This window comes from Enhydra lutris, unplaced genomic scaffold, assembly GCF_002288905.1.
Source record: "Enhydra lutris kenyoni isolate GAN:26980312 unplaced genomic scaffold, ASM228890v2 scaffoldscaffold25, whole genome shotgun sequence".
In the NCBI taxonomy this organism is placed as follows: Eukaryota; Metazoa; Chordata; class Mammalia; order Carnivora; family Mustelidae; genus Enhydra; species Enhydra lutris.
In genome coordinates, this window is record NW_019154109.1 from 10720361 (window position 1) to 10737574 (window position 17214).

A 17214-nucleotide genomic window follows, 5' to 3' on the forward strand; every position below is an offset into this window, starting at 1 on the left:
CTTTTAATAGTTCATTTTTTTTTTTTTCAGCCATTTACTTTTTAGGACCTTATGTCCTCCTCATATCTTATAAATCAAAGATTAACCGGCACCTCTCTCCACCAACTTCAATAACACTATGTAGTATTTAAAACTTATTAACATATATGTGCCATCTGTTCCCAATTTAAATATCACACATTGAGGTTTCTAAATTTGTATATCTTACAATATTCTTTTTATTTTTTTAATTTTTCTAGAATTTTCTTCATGATCTTACAATTGCCTAAAGAGAAGACGATTTTATTTTTCAGATCTGAGCTGCAATTTAAGTGAAATTATGTTACGAGTGTGGGACAATGTGATTGCAGTGGTACAGTAAAAAGAGCAGAGATGGAGTCCGGCAGAATGTGAATTTGAATCTTGGCTGTGTCACTTACAGTTTCATGATGGTATTTACATAAATGTGTATATATATGTGTGTGTGTGAGTATATATACATATAATATTCAAATGACACATATTCTTTGAATATAAGGTTATTTCTGCCACTCACGTTATTTATAAAGGAGAAAATAAATACCTAACTGGCAAAGTTGCTGTGAAGATTAATACTAATAAATAATAATAACAGTATTGTTATTGCAAGCAATCTAAATGTTTTAAATCCTTCCTCATAACAACGCAATGATGTAGATAACAGTTGTTATTTCCATTGTATAGAAGACAAAAGTGAAACAAGACAGGGAACTATCTGATGTGACTTAGTGAAAGAAAAATGGGATTTCAATCCCATTTGAAAGTGTGGATCCTGGGTCTCAATTATCTCATTGTTTGAGAAGATAAAATATGCCTGTGCATTGCATACTTTCCATTGGTAGCTAATATTATTAATCTTCATGAAGAAGAAAAATATTAAATTCACAATTATGAAAATGTAGGTTTTCTAATAATAAGAATTTTGTATTTTCATTCTAAAAGTGACTTTATGTGTATTAGAATTTGGGTTAGCTTTCCTGCCATCAGCTATTTCTTATGTTTCCAGGTCAATGGCAGAAAAAAGAAATGTATTTTGGATTTAAGATTCTAAAAGGAAGAAGTTTAGCAAATACAAACCCAAATGTCATTTTAGGCAAAAATTCTGTCACAGAATCTCACTTTCCTCATTTTGTTTTCATTTCTATTAAACATTTTGATGGCATTTAACTTTCCTTAGAAACTAGAACAAATGCAAAATTAACTGTACAACAACAACAAAGGAACTTCATTTTTGTTGTATGTTTGTGTATTGGTGTCTGTATGCTTATGACATTAAATAGTTATGTCTTCGAACCACATTCATTCCCCATACTTAGCTGATTAATTAGATTAACTCAGTAATTGTAACAGAAGTATGTATACTAGAAGGCCATTGGTATATATATGAATCATTTAAGGTACATATTAAAAATGTAAATTTTCATTCTTTATCTACAGAGAAATCCATGATTCATGAAATTAATACTACTATCGTTGATATCATTATATGCAAAGCATGTATTCAATAACCTCATTATTTGAAAATTTTAGATATCATATCTCAAAACTTATTTTTGTCATAATTCACATTTGTTTCAATACTGATGAGTCTATTAATATATGAACTCCTCTGTTCTTGATGTACTCTCATATAATAATCTCCTCTGCCCTGATTATCCACAACAGCATAATGTCAATTTCTCCATAATATTAATTTCTGGTATATCTCCTTTCAACCAGTATAATTTATTTTTCCAGATCATCCCTCTTTTTTTCTGATTTAAAAAATTTCAGTACACTGGGACCTTCAATCCATGACTCGATCTTTAACTTTATTTCTTCCTCTCCCTGCACGCTTTCTCCCTTCCTGCCTTTCTTTCTTTTTTCCTTTGTCTCTAGAGAGAGAGTATGTGTGCAGGTAGGGAGGGGCTGAGGGAAGAGGGAGAATTTTAAACAGGCTCCATGCTCAGCACAGAACATAATGTGGGCTTCGATCTCATGATCCTGAAATCATGACCTGAGCTGAAATCAAGAGTCAGATGCATAACTGACTAAGCCACCCTGGTGTCCCATCTCTGCCTCCACTTGGAATCCGCTGTTTCTTATCTATTTTATCTCTCACGATGCATCAGTAGAATCCAGATATGTACCCTTTTACTATCAAACAGTTGCAAAATTATTACCATCAGTATGTTCTTATCCCTGGAATTTACCTCAAAATCAACCTTTCTGCACTTTATGTTTATCAAAATATTTTTTTTTTTTTTATTTGTCAGGGACAGAGGGAGAGAGAGCGAGCGAGCACAGGCAGACAGAGAGGCAGGCAGAGGCAGAGGGAGAAGCAGGCTCCCCGCCGAGCAAGGAGCCTGATGTGGGACTCGATCCCAGGACCCTGGGATCATGACCTGAGCCGAAGGCAGCCGCTTAACCAACTGAGCCACCCAGGCGTCCCTCAAAATAATTTTTAAAGATCACCTGTAATCATAATATTGTTAAATTCAATGGTTAATTATTAGGACATATTTTACTGGACCTATAAGGATCATTTATCACAGTTGATCACTCCTTCTATATTAAACTGTTTTCTTCATTAGTTTCCACTTTGTTTTGATTTTCCACTTAATTTATTGCCCATTTTTTATGTTATTTTTACAGATTTTTCCTCACCTCTCTGAGGTCAGAGCTCAGTTCTGACTCCTCTATATTCTTATCATATGTGTTACCATTCCTTTGGATGACTTTTAAATACCATTTTATGCTGATGAATCTCAAATACTACTTCTACTCCATACTTCTTCTGTGAGCTCTGTATCAGAATAGGCAAATGTCCATGGGATGTCTCCACTCAGATCTAAAAAGGACATCCAAAACACGAAGTATCTAAAAAAGAACTCCTGATTTTCATCTAAAGCATGGTTTTCCTGAAGTCTTTTTCAACTCAGAAATGACGACTCTATTCTTTCAGGCCAAAACTTAATCCTCTTCAACACTTGTTTTCTTTTATACAATACAGTATCTCTGTGTCTTTAAATCTGTGCATGTGTTTGTGTGTGTGTGTGTGACATTGACCACTGATCACCATTTCTACCATTAACATTTTAGGTAAGATAACCAGTAACTCTCCCTGGATACTATAATAGACTTATAACATGTATCTATTTTATTTTTTACTTCTATTCTCTATGTTCAACAAAACAATCAGAGTTATCCTTACCAATAAATAAAGATCAAATTAATTATCTTTTCAAAGCTGTTTCATTGCTTTCCAATTCAGTGAAAGTAAAATACAGTCCGCATTTGGCCATACTTCTGTCCCTGGTACTTCACCAACATGTTTTATATCTACTTTCTCCTTTTGCCTGCTCCAGACAAACTAGTGTCCTTGTTACATTGCAACATGTGGGGCATGCCGTGGAGCCAGGCCTTTTACACTAGTTCCATTTCTCCAGAATGTGCTTAACCTAGTATTTGCGTGACCTGCTCCTTTATTTCCTTTAGGTTCTCTGCTTTCCCTCCCTTTCTGACATGTATCCTGAATCATTTATTGCCTCTGGGTTCCAAGTCATCATTTATTGCCTGAACTGTGCCAATGGATCTTGTCCCTTTAACTACTTTCCTTTGTCCAGCTAGAAATCTGTTGAACTTTGTCCATAAGGAGCACTGGAATGAAGTGCAAAGGAGATTGTCTCCCTAGTTCTGGTGTCCTCTGCTCTCTTCTTCAGGATGCTTGTGTGCTTCCTGGGTCTATTGTGCTACATGAGAAAGCACAGAGCTTCCATATCACATGGAGCATCTCCATTACACCAGCATGGGGGCCAGCACAATTCAACAGCAAGCAACTTCCTCCTGAACTCCCCTTAGGTGATTTTGTAGTAAAATATCTTCAGTGAGTCATGTCTTAATGAATAGTTTTCCCCAGAACTCTAGAGGACAGATTTCCAGGAAGTTCCACTGGTGTGGTGCCAGAGGGATCCATTCACCATCCAGTGAGCCATAGCCATGCCCCATCCAACATGGACTGGATCTGGGTCCTGAGTGACGTGGGAGAGTCCACTTCCTTTTGTACTCCATCTCAGTCCTAGAGGTCAAGTGGTTGCTCCCAAAATCTACAATCCCTATATTCTTTAGTTTCCTTTACTTCCTAGCCACTAGTTCCCAGTTACTTTAACCTCCTCTTATAATTAATAATTCTTAAGGTTGAATTTTTCCCTTCTCAAATTACTATATGGTTTCTGTCTCCTAATCAGAGAGATTTTTCTTGAACACATTATGTAAAATATCAATCTCGAGTCATATGGTTATTTTAAATCTAATTTCCCTTGCTTTATTTGTCTTTAAGACAATTACCACCATGTGACATTCTAGATATCTGTATATTGTCTCCCTCCCCTCCCACATAGTAGAAGATCCATAGGGCATAGGCATTTTGTAGTTCTCATCGCTGTATCCAGTGAACCTAGAAGAGTACCTGAATTTACTAGGTATTCAAAGTAAATTTGGATAATGAGTGAATATTGTTCAAAGATAATACTTGGAAAGATATGTAAATCAGTCACATCATAACCCTATTCTGGTGGACATTAGTGATAATGACACATGCAAAAATATTCTATATTTAAAAATCTATATAGTGAAAATGTATTTTATGAAATATTAACACTTTTCTTAATGTGTACAAGATGATTACTTTGAAGTGGGAATAATTTTTCCCATTTTATAATGGAAAACCTCTTGGTAGAAACAAATTTAATTTGTAGCACATTTTAAGATGTCAACTTTTATTTTTCAAATTATAAATGTATTGAGCACTTACTATTTCTAGGATTTATGCTGATTTTCATTACTGAGAAGTGTTAACTGAGAAAAAGATGACTTAGTGGTCACTAATTTCACATCCACTTGTTAATATAGAAAACATTTCTTAGAAAATTTGGTTTATGATTAGATCTTGTAATGTGATGATGAGCCAATGTCATTATGAGTTCCCAACTCTTAGTGGTTGGTACTAGTAAAAATGTTTCCTGATTCTCGATGCGAGTTTAACCACATCCACCATGGGTGAGGAAGATAGCCCTTTCTTATCCCTCACATTTATCAGACTCTTTTTATACAATTATATAAAAGAGATCACTTAAATAAACAGTTTCATATAGACAAAGTGCAGTCTTCTATGAATATAAATTAAAAATAAGTCAGCACATTTGTCTTATATTCGACAACCTACTTTTTAAAAAAAAGACACATTTCTTATTTGGTTATTTTGTTTATAATGTCAAAGTAACTGAGTTTTGGCACTCTCTAGATTACTAAAAGTTTTAGGTTCTTTTCTTTTTTCTGTTTGACTCTATGTAGAAGCAAATTGAGAAGTCAGTCACTTTTGAGGATTCATCGTACGTGTTTATGCACAGCATTGATGAGCTGAATCATCTCACAAGAATATATAAATGTATATTTATTTCTGACACTTCTGGTTCATGGAGTTTAAATCTCAAGTTTAAAAACAAATTAACTTTCAAAGCTTCAAAGGCAGAATGACATTCATTCTCACTCTACTGAAGTTACATCCGTAGTAATTGAAGAAGAAAATGGTAATGCAGATGTCAAGGCCCCCTGAGCAATAAGGATTCAGCAGGCTACTTAGTGGAAAAAGACTATTGGGTCATAACTTTAATAACTTACACATATCTAGTTTTAATTAGTCCTTGGCAGATTAGATGACCTCTATAAAGCAGTTAAGGAATATTTCTATGCTGTCAGGCCATTGAATAGTGCCCATGAGTGACACACCACTGCCTCTTTTCCTGGAAAAACACACCTTATTCCAGGATGTACAAGGAAAAGCCCAATTAATCTCTGGCCTTGGTATTTACAGGCTTTAGCCAATTTGCTCAAGTTCAGTTACTTGAAAAGCAAGTAATCAAAGCAAATCATCTGTATATTCATTACCTTAATTAATATTTCCGTTTCTAAATAGCTTTTCCATCACATGTCACTTTGGTAATCTTCTCTTTATTATTTCTGTAACTATAAAAATAATAAAAATAAAGTTATTATTTCTTTTACCAAATCATATTTCCATCTTCATCATATAAATTTTGAAGGTTAATATTATTGAATTTATATGAAGTATAGCTGGGTTTTCATATGTGTGGAACTGATTCTCTGTGATTTTTTTATCATAACAGTAATAGCAGTTTCATGCATTTTTTAAAAACAGCATTTGTAATAAATGCCCTTGCCAAGTTTAATATCTATCTCTTTACCATTCCTGAAAATAAAGGTTAATGCATAAGTAAAAGTAAACAAAAATAATACAAATAAGAAAGAACCATAGAAAAATATCTTGCTACAAATATCTTTACTAAAACTTTTCTCCATGTATTTTTTGATACTCTTTTCCAGTCTCTAAGGAACATCTCTGAAGTTACCCTAAATTCTGTAGGACAAGTTTTAAAAAGAACACCTCTCCAAAGTCCTTTAAAATAAGTATGCACTTCTAGAACAGCTCTATATTTTCTGAATGGATACTTTAATTATGTGGCTATAAGACTCTTTAGTTTTATCTCCACATGCAGCTTGGGTCCTCAACAGGGCTGCCTGCTGATTTTTCTTTATAGTACATTTTGTTCACTTTAATTTGTTTCTGTGGATATGAAGTGCAAAAAGGAGAACATTTCGTAAGGAAATAGTATTTTTGAGAATATTTGAGAAAAAGCAAAGAAGAAAGAGCACAAGTGTTCAACAAAACATTTTGGTTGAACATATTATTGTTAATATTGAATAGTCAGATAATATTCTCTAGTCAGCGATGTTTCTTACTCTATTTGCTATGTAATGACATTAATAGCACACATCTCTGCCTGTCTCTTATAATTATGCCTATGAGTTAAAAACTAACATGGTCACTTTAATATAGAAAACTCCACACATCAAATATAATTTAACATGAATGACTATACATCGTAGGCACATTTCTACTAAAAATACATGCTAAATAACCATATATACGATATGTGAACTTTATGCCAATTAATGTATATAATATTAAACTGTCCATGAAAAACTTTGTAACAAGATGTGTTGAAAGAGATTTTGTTTTGTTTTGATTTGTATTTAATATTATGTAGATATATCAGTAAATAATAAGTAAAACAATCTAGAAAAGAACCATGAAACAAGGCTAGAACAGCAGCCACAAAACTGTGTTATGTAGAAAGTACATTTGTAATTCTTAGAGTTAACATACAGAAAGCCTCTGAAATTCTATGGAAAACAAAATTGGGTACGAAATATCAAGCTTATCATTAAAGTTCGCATTAAGGTTGTTTTATATGCATCTGTATCATTTTTATTATAAGCTCATGTCATTGTGATTTGAATTACATAATAAATAATAATGAACAACAATTACAAAGCCCAGAAGAATATTTGATATTTTGGAAAAATGTAACCTGTAGGTCTCAAGGCTAGTTGAGGATTTGGTCCTAGATTTTATGGAACTATAGGACAAATCAGTAAAAATAGAAGATAGTTCATAACAAGGACATGAATGATTTGTGTGACTTTTGTTTAAAGTGATAGGGGTTTAATGCCCAGGAGGATTTTAATTTAGCTGAATAGTCAGAGTTGATACTTTGGAGAAATAAAGATAAGGACCAGAACTTGAAATAGGTCAAAAAGAAGGAAAGACATCCTAGAAGAGCTGAAGAAGAAGAATGTGAGAATCCATTCCTTCTAGGAATCTGAGAGCAACGTCAGTACAGCCATTTATGAAAGCATCCCCTCCCCAAACAAGGGGCTAAATACTCACTTTGGAAACTCTAGTATTAATTTCAGACAGAATGGTTACTTTTATGTCTCTAAAGAGACAAGTAAAGAAGGAATATATTTGAGGCTTCTTCTTAGACACTGGTAAATTTACACCTGCTGTCTTTTCTTCTTTTAAAATTTGAGATCAAGTAGAACACTTTGCTTTTGATAATTACTTATACATATTGCTGAATAAATGAAATCCCTGACTATCCTGAGGTATCCCTTATATTAATGATGATATTGGGAATAATGAAAATGATAAGGATAGTCAAGAGGAGGAGGAGGTCTTGGTAGAAGAGAAAGGAGAGAAGAGATCTGAAGGAAAAAGAGATGTAGAGAAAGAAGTAATGAGAAGGATCACAATCACCATACATTGCACACCCTGCTATGTGTCTATGTGTCTAAATGATGATTTAATTCTCCCAAAAATCCTATGAAGAGAGTGCTACAGTTATCCTTATTTTACCAATGAATAAATCAAGATAGTATTTTAAAGTAAATCAGATGAGTTAAAATTGAGTTAAAAAACAGAACATTAATCTGATTCTACAAGCCTTACTTTTAACAATTATACTGTACACTTTTTTTGTAGAATATGATCAATCATATTATTCAGTCATGTTCAGGAAAAATACATGACCTCAAGTACTTTCTTTTGGCCCTCAAATGTAAAAGAAAATGAAACCACAAACATAAAATTACAAATGAATGCCTACCTTCTCCCATGTAAAGAAGAAAGAAAAAGAAAAGAAAAAAAACTAAGCGAAATAAAATAACAGCAAACAATCTCATGGAAAAATGCTAAAAAATGTTTTTCAAGTCCATAAGGAGTACTGGAGAAGGTCAATTTTAATAGCAACTTTATAAAACAAAAGGCTAGATTATGGAAAACATATAATGATGAAGCATGATAATTTCCCTTATTCTTATCTTAGATACATTAAATAATCTAATAAGTGGTATTTTTATTCACAACTTTTTAAAATTATTGTCATGAACATGTGAGAGAATTTAAAGATTGAGTCAATAAAAATAAATAGCATTACCAAATACACCTTTCTTATTTCAAAATATAACAGAAATATGAGGCAATAATTATAAACTAGCAGTAGGAAAATAATGATATAATACATACATACTTCCTGAAACAAATTGTTTGCTGAATCTGTCTTACCAATAAAGGGTTTAGATGTCTGGTTACAATGTGGTTTATAGTTTTACACTAGGTGAGTAAAAGCATTATATATTCAAAAAATATATCACTCAGGGGTGCCTGGGTGGCTCCGTTGGTTAAGTGTCTGCCTTCGGCTCAGGTCATGATCCCAAGTCTGGGGATCAAGTCCCATGTTGGGCTCCCCACTCAGCAAGGAATCTGCTTCTCCCTCTGCCTGCTGCTCCCCCTGCTTGTGCTCTCTCTTTCTCTCTCTGACAAATAAATAAATAAATAAAATCTTTTAAAAAGTCATTCAGAGTTTTCTTTAACATAATGACATAAAAGCCTTAGATTAAAATAATTTTGAGTTGGAGAATTATATCTGTTGATTAGGCTCATTTAAACCTGTCACTAATTCTGGGCATCTTTCTTCAAATACAGACAGAATTAAACATTGTGAAGGTAATTTAAATCTTGTAGCTTCTTTATATTCCTCACTGCAGCTGATCCTCCCTGTTCTGAAATTTCTGAAATCGACCCTGGTGTACTATATGCATTCAAAGGTGAAGGAGCAGTCAACTCCCATCAGATAACACTACTTTTACCATAATTTGGATATATATTCCTCCTTTAATTTGCCAGTTGTCAATACAGAGTTATTGTGATTGTGTTTCTATTATAGAAAAAACTAAAATTTATCAAATTATATTTTAAAAACCCATTTATCCTGTCTTATTTTATTTTAGAACACTTACCATTACTGAATATTATATGACATATTCTTATATATTGTTTATTTCTCTCTTCCTCATAATCTATCTCTTTGAGATGAGATTCTGTTTTCTGTTTACTGTTGTAACCAAGAAGCTCAAATAGTAGCTGAGATAAATAAGCTTTCAATAACTATTTGGTATTAAATGAAATTTGATATTTAGTTTGCTTCCAGTGTTTACTGTATAAATAATACTATAACAATATCTTACAGTAAGCATCATTTTCTAAACTTTTTTATAACAATTCAGATCATTTGCTTTAAAAGTGTAAATATTTGGGGCGCCTGGGTGGCTCAGTGGGTTAAAGCCTCTGTCTTCGCCTCGGGTCATGATTCCAGGGTCCTGGGATCGAGCCCCATATCGGGCTCTCTGCTCAGCAGAGAGCCTGCTTCCCTTCCACTCTGTCTGCCTCTCTGCCTACTTGTGATCTCTGTCTGTCAAATAAACAAAATCTAAAAAAAAAAAAAGTGTAAATATTATATCAATGTATTTAAACAAAGTATATTATATATACATATATATTTTATATAATCATTAAATGATTTAGCGTCTCTAAATTGAAGGACTCTATGTAAGATATAGTTATTTTTCTTACCCAGTGAGATATTAAATCTCAAGCTATACCTTGATAACTGAAACAAAAGAGAATGATACTGTGAACTTTGATTATGTGTTAAGACTTTTTTATGACAAGATTTTACAATCTAAACAAATGATAAATAATAATTCTATCCTTATTTCCATCTTCATAGAGTACAATATCAAGCAAATTGAGTTCAAGAAAGAAGTTACTGTTTTTTCCTTGTCTTTTGCATAATGTGCTCCTCTACTTGCAAGATGATAAATTACTAGTAATATAAAAATACTGAAAATAGTACAGTTAGAGGCTCTGATACAAATAAAAGCCAAGGAAATATTGGGTGACAGTGGAGAATAAAAATTCACACAGAAAAGGCAAATTAGCTTTGAATCATTGAGCTTCAAATGGTATAACTAAACAAATTCTAGCAAGTCACAGTAGTGGAGTGTGACAACAGATGCAAACATAATTGTGAAGGTGACAGTGCAGGTGCCAGCTTCACATTCATAATTCATACGGTACAGGGTGAATTTAAGATAGTTTCATGGTGTTTCTCCACCCCCACATACCTATATAAGGTATCAACATATACCTAGTATAGAAAGTCTAGGAGTATGGATAATCTAAATATTTGACTTGACCATTTAAAAGTATTCTCTAATCTTCTCAGATTACAAATGCCCTCTTTTTTATTCTTGTAAATGATTATTTTAGGTAAAGAGAGAGGGAAGAAGCTCTCCTCAAAGCTAAGGAATAGATCCTTCCATCAATATGAATGATCCATTTAGGTCAAATGTCCATCCTTGGACTAATAATAGTCACCTGGGATTCCACAAGCTGGCTGCTTTAGCCTAAACAGAATCTGGAACTGTGTGGGGGTGACTCTGATAGGAAGGAAAAAATCAGAAATTGATGTCAGATAAACAAACTATCCCAGGTCACTCTATTCACTCTGGGGTGGGAGAGGAGTTTGACACCCTTTTCTTTTTAATAATAAGAGAGGCTGACTACAGATTCTTAGCATAAATATCACTTTTTCAAAAATACCTTCCCTAAAACTTTCTGTAAGATATTACCCTCTAGTTAGACCTCCTGATATTTCTTCTTCTTCTTCTTCTTCTTCTTTTTTTTTTTTTTTTTTTGAGAGAGAGGGAGAAAGAGAGTACATGCTTATTCAAGAAAGTGGGGAAGGGGCAGAGTCAGAGAGAGAATCTCAAGCAGGCTCCACACCCAGTGCTGAGTTGGAGATGGTGGTTTGGTCTCACGATCCTGAGATCGTGACCTCAGCTGAAATCAAGAGTCTGACTCTTAACCTACTGAACATCCAAGGTGGATTTTTCTTCTTGAGGAGTAATTTAAACATTAATTTAATTTTACCATTTTTCTATTATTTAATGATTTTTCTCATTTACTCAAGTGTAATCCTCATGACAGCAGGCATGTTAGTCCTTTTGGTCACTACTTCACTTCTTGTTTTAGTACCTGACTTTTGAAAAATATTTGTTGACTGAGTGAGCAGGTGAGAAAATACCTGAATAAATATATTCAATGGGTGGTAAAGTATGTAGTTTGCAACTAAATATAATATGAGCTATTTATTGCCATTAATAGTGCCTCTTAGGAAACCAACCTAAACTCAGTGGCTTGTTACTGAGAAACAACCGTTACTCAGTTTCATGAATCTGTGCATTAATTGGCCGATGGTAAACATATCTGCTTTAAGCCATAGTTTCTGAAATGACTGTGCTTCTTGGGGCATATGGGTGGCCCAGTCCATTAAGCGTCAGTCAGCTCTGGTTATGATCCCAGGGTCCTGTGATCCAGTCTGGCACTGGACTTCTTGCTCAGTGGGAAGCCTGCTTATCCCCAGCCTGCTGCTCTCCTTGCTTTTGTGCTCTTTCTTGCTTTCTTCCACTCTCTCTGACAAATAAATAAATAAATAAAATCTTTAAAAAAGGAAAAGAACCTCAATTACAGTTTCCTTAAGGAAGACAATTTTTCTATTACAGACCTTGTCTTCCTTGTCATGGTTGCCACCTCATGTTGCTCAGGCTGCAGTATGATCTCTTGTAGTACATTGAGCGATCCAGTTGCAAGAACAGAGGTCAGATGGAGGAAATCTTGGAAATGTAGTTTTTAGTTTCCTATCCAGTAGGAAAACTTTAGAAAGGTATTTCACTGGCTATTGATGAGTCAATCAACATCGATCCACAGAGTCAGAGTTCGATTTTCCCTTTTCCTTACTGGTCTATTTGTAAAAGTGGCCAGTTTTACCTACAAAATAAATCTTGAGAATGAAAAACATCTATACTTCTCACTGCTACATTCTCATCCCATCAAGATGATTTGAACTAAATTACTGTAATATTTCTCAAAATCATCTACTGTCTTACTCTCTTGATCTTTTGTATACATTCTCCTTCATCAGCCAGAATGATTTCTTAAAATGTTAAATCATGGTACAGAACATGGTTGTGGCGGGAGTTACATCTGCCAAAACTCATTGACTAATAAATTTTAAATAGGTGAATGTGATTGTATATAAAATATACCTCAGTAAAAGTGATCAAAATACAAGGATTGCTAAGATTCTTCCATGCGAAGAACCCTTGAAGGGGCTTTCATTTTAGGTGGTTCAAATCCAAACTTACTGCCTTAGCCTTCAGAGTAATACATGGTCCTGTGTTCTCTTACTACTTGACGGACCTTTGCTCCTTGTACCTAGCTCCTACATATTTTTTGCTATTGTTGTGCAAACACAAATATCTGGTCTGCCCTTACATTTTTGCTATTCCTTTTATTTTTAACTGGCTCTGAATTTTCATACTGCATTCATATTTCAGATCTCCAATGAGGTCTTTCCTGTCCACCACATTAACAGACTTTCTCTCCTTCCTCCGGGACTTCTCAATAATCAGGGCACTCATCACTATATTTATTCATTTGCAACATTATTTGTGTCTTCAATCATTATTTGTTTTTTCCTCAGAAAAAAGCAAGTTTCTTCAATGTTTTTTATTTTCTATCTGTATGATTTACAAGAGCTTATGGTACATAATAGGTACTAAATAAGAATTTTCTGGGAAAAATATAATCATAAAATAATGGCCCTTATTTTAGGGAAGGAGGAAGCTTTCTCCAGAAATGAAATCATCTGTTTCATACCCATCACCTTTAGGAACCACAAACAGTCTTTTAGCTTTTGGAAAACATTTAAAAGGCCTTGCTCTAGTCCAAGAAGAAAGGGGGGTGGTATCAGATTTTCTTTAAATGTTGGTAATGGTTTCACACATGGCTTTTACAAATTTCAAGTTCAGTTGAGCTTTTTTTCTTATTGCCCACAAAGGATTTTTATAAAGTCAAAAAATGGAATAAGGGAGGTGTAGACAAGAATCTACAGGATTGAAATTTTACAGAAATTTCAGCAGCAAAAGAGAAGATAGCTTAATGTCAAGGACTTGAGACCACAGAAGTGCTCTCAGAAAGAATGTGGTTAGGGTCATGGTTTGAGTACTTAGGGACTGTGGTGAATCAGACTCTTCTACATCTGAAGCCAGTCTTTGGGGAATTTCATAATGTCAGTACCCACAGCCTATACCAGCCAGCAACAGACTCTCTGTGAAGGTGAGGATTGTTCTTTACTCAGCAGCAACCACACTCAGCAGCCCAGTAGGGGAAACCCCACCGAGGACCTCCTTATGGTACTTTTTGCTGATATTCCAGAACTCTCGTATCTGCATTTAAGATCTCTACTGTGTATACATATTTGGAAGACAGTGGATTTTAACATTACAAAATAATTTCTAGATGTCATAAAGGGGTATTTGGGGGGTTCTATAAAAATTCTCAAAGCTATTCACTCAATCTATAGTTTTTGAATTATTTATAATGCACAGAATCTCTAATTACATAATTGTGCTAATAAAAAAAATGTGTGGTTGATTTGAGAATATAGAATAGGGTGCCACAAATTTAAAGGGGGAAAAGAAACAAGCAGAAAAATAGTAAACATATCTTTATTTGCAATAAAAGAGGTTATCCAGGAAGTCAAAAGTTTATTTTTAAAATACCTGTCATCCTCTGGGTATCTAGAATAAAAAGGATCTTTTATTGCTATCTCTCTTTTGTGCACATTGTAGATACCCAAGGTTTCTTGAATCCACCAAGTACTGAATCAAAACAAAAGTTCCAGCAGTGCCTGGGTGGCTCAGTCAGTTAAGTATCTTCCTTCAGCTCAGATCATGATCCTGGGATCCTGGGATCGAGTCTTACATCAGGCTTTCTGCTCAGTAGGGAGCCTGCTTCTCCCTCTCCTTCTGCTGCTCCCCTTGCTTGTGCTCTCTTGCTCTCTCTGTTGAATAAATAAATAAATAAATAAATAAATAAAATCTTTAAAAAAACAAAAGTTCCATTTTATTATGACCTGTCAGTATATAGAATTTTCAGAACTTATAAATTTACAAATTCTATGACTGAAACCTTTAGTTTATGTTTTCTGGCTTGGAGATTTAAGTTAAATTTACTTTATATTTCACAATCTGTTTACCAAAAAGTTAAAAAAAAAAAAAAGAGGCTACTCACTTTCCATTTGTGCCTGACCCCTTGAAACTTTTTCTTTCTCCATAATTCTACTGACTGCTCTTATTTTTTAAAGGATTTTATTTATTTCATATAGACGGAGAGAAGGGTTGGGGAGAGAGAGGGAAAGAGATAATCTCAAACAGACCCCACACTGAGCATGAAGCCAGACACAGGGCTAGATTCTATGACCCCTGAATCATGACCGGACCTAAAGTCAAGAGTCAAGCACTTAACTGACTGAGCCAACCAGGTGCCCCTGACTGCTGCATTTTTAAAAATCTCTCCTTTTTATATCGTTCTCTCCACAGACCCACTATTACCTAGGTAATTTCCAGTTTTAATGGCTGCTTATTCTCAGGATGTCTTGTGTTTTGATCTTTCTTCTCTTAGATCCTAAATGGTGGTCTTCCCTGGTGGACCATCCTCCATTTTCCATACACTCCTCCATTTTTGATACATTTTCTAAAATTTCACCCATGTAAAGCATTTAATTCTCATCTATATTGTGACTCTATACTTAATCTTTATCAACAATCTATATTTCTGCCCCAGAATGCTCTTCGACCCTGAGACGTGTATATAATGCATTATATATGGTGTATATAATACAAAATAGTTGTTCCTGGACATCTTTAGTGATATGCCCTACCAGCATCACAAATATAGTGGTTTTGCAAATGCTTTTTTTTTTTTTTTTTTTTGTATTCTCAAACTTCGTGAATGGACTTGCTATGTTTTCATTTATCCTAGTTAAGAAACTGATTTGTTGAAGATATCTTCCCTCTCTTATTCACCAGAACCTATCACCAACCCTTATTATGGGTGCCTTATTTCGGGTCAGTGCTCTTCTCTTTATCTAAACCACTGTTGATATTATTCAAGCACATTTCTGTCTACCTCAATAGTCTCCATGTCATTTCTCTCCCCTTACTCAAACCTTGTGATCCTACAATCCAACCTTCCACTGCTTCTGAAGATATCTATTTGTAATACAGTTCTGAACATGTTGATCTGCACAGTACCCCCTGGATTTCCATAAGATGGTTTCTAAATTCATTTCTACATAAAAACTCTTTTTTAGTCTGAGCTTTTATTTTCTCTTCCTTCCACATTTTACACACATGTACCCATGTACACACATACACACAGACACAGACACACACACACACACACACACACACACAGTTTTTGATCCAGGAACACTGAACTCCTTCAGTTACTCCACACCTTTGCCAGTGCTTTTCCGTCTGCTTTGGCAATCTGGCCATCAAGAGTGTAAAGAACTTCCCTGACTCTTCATCACATATTTAAGTACACCTTTATGCAATCACTGCCTACATGTAATTTCCTGTGCACGTAACAATTATAGCCTTTCAGCTCACTGTTTCTTATTTCCACAAATCTGTCTTATCATGACACTCTAACATTTTGAATACAAGAACCACTTTTTTTTTTTCCTCTCTCTCTTTCTTAGAATCTAGTAAAATATCTGGAAGATATAAAAGCCTCAGGGCTACCTGGGTGGCTCAGCCAGTTAAGCGTCTGCCTTTGGCTCAGGTTATGATCTCAGGGTCCTGGGGTCCAGTGATGGTGAGGCTCCCAACTCCCTCTCCCTTTTCCTCTGTGCTTTCTCTCTCACTCTCTCTCTTTCTCTCTCCCTCAAATAAATAAATAAAATATTTAAAAAATAAATAAAAAATAAAAGTCTCAGTAATAAATTGTCGGTAAAGCACTGAATGTATCTTAGATGACATAAAATTATTATATTTTACATTTAATTCTATTAATATACTTTTATACAGCTTTAAAATATTTTGTACTATTTTATAATCAATGTTAACTTTTCTGTGTGTATGACTTCTTTTGTGTGTGTGTGTGTGTGTGTGTGTGTGTTAGTTAAATCTCATCATGCAGCATTTCCTATACTACTGAGTTTATGCATTCTCATAGAGTTCTCTGGCAAGGACACTTTTTCTTCTTCTATTCAGGTGAGTGTTCTTGATAAACTGAAAAGTAGTTTATTTTAATAATTCACTTAGCATATATTCTAACACATTATAAATTCATGAGACAGCAACATGAATGTCTTAAGTTTTTTTTACATGATTTTTATTGTAATGTGGTGTATTTATGATACCATTGAACTAATAACCTGAGCTATGCACTACTGAAAGGTTAGAACTCCCTTGAAGTATGTCCTTGGTTGAGATGTTTTTGAAACTAATGGATAAGAACAGCATAATATTTAAGTATTGTGAGTCATTTGTTCACTGGAAAAAATACATTTCAAGGTTAAATTTTTACTGAAGAATTTTGTT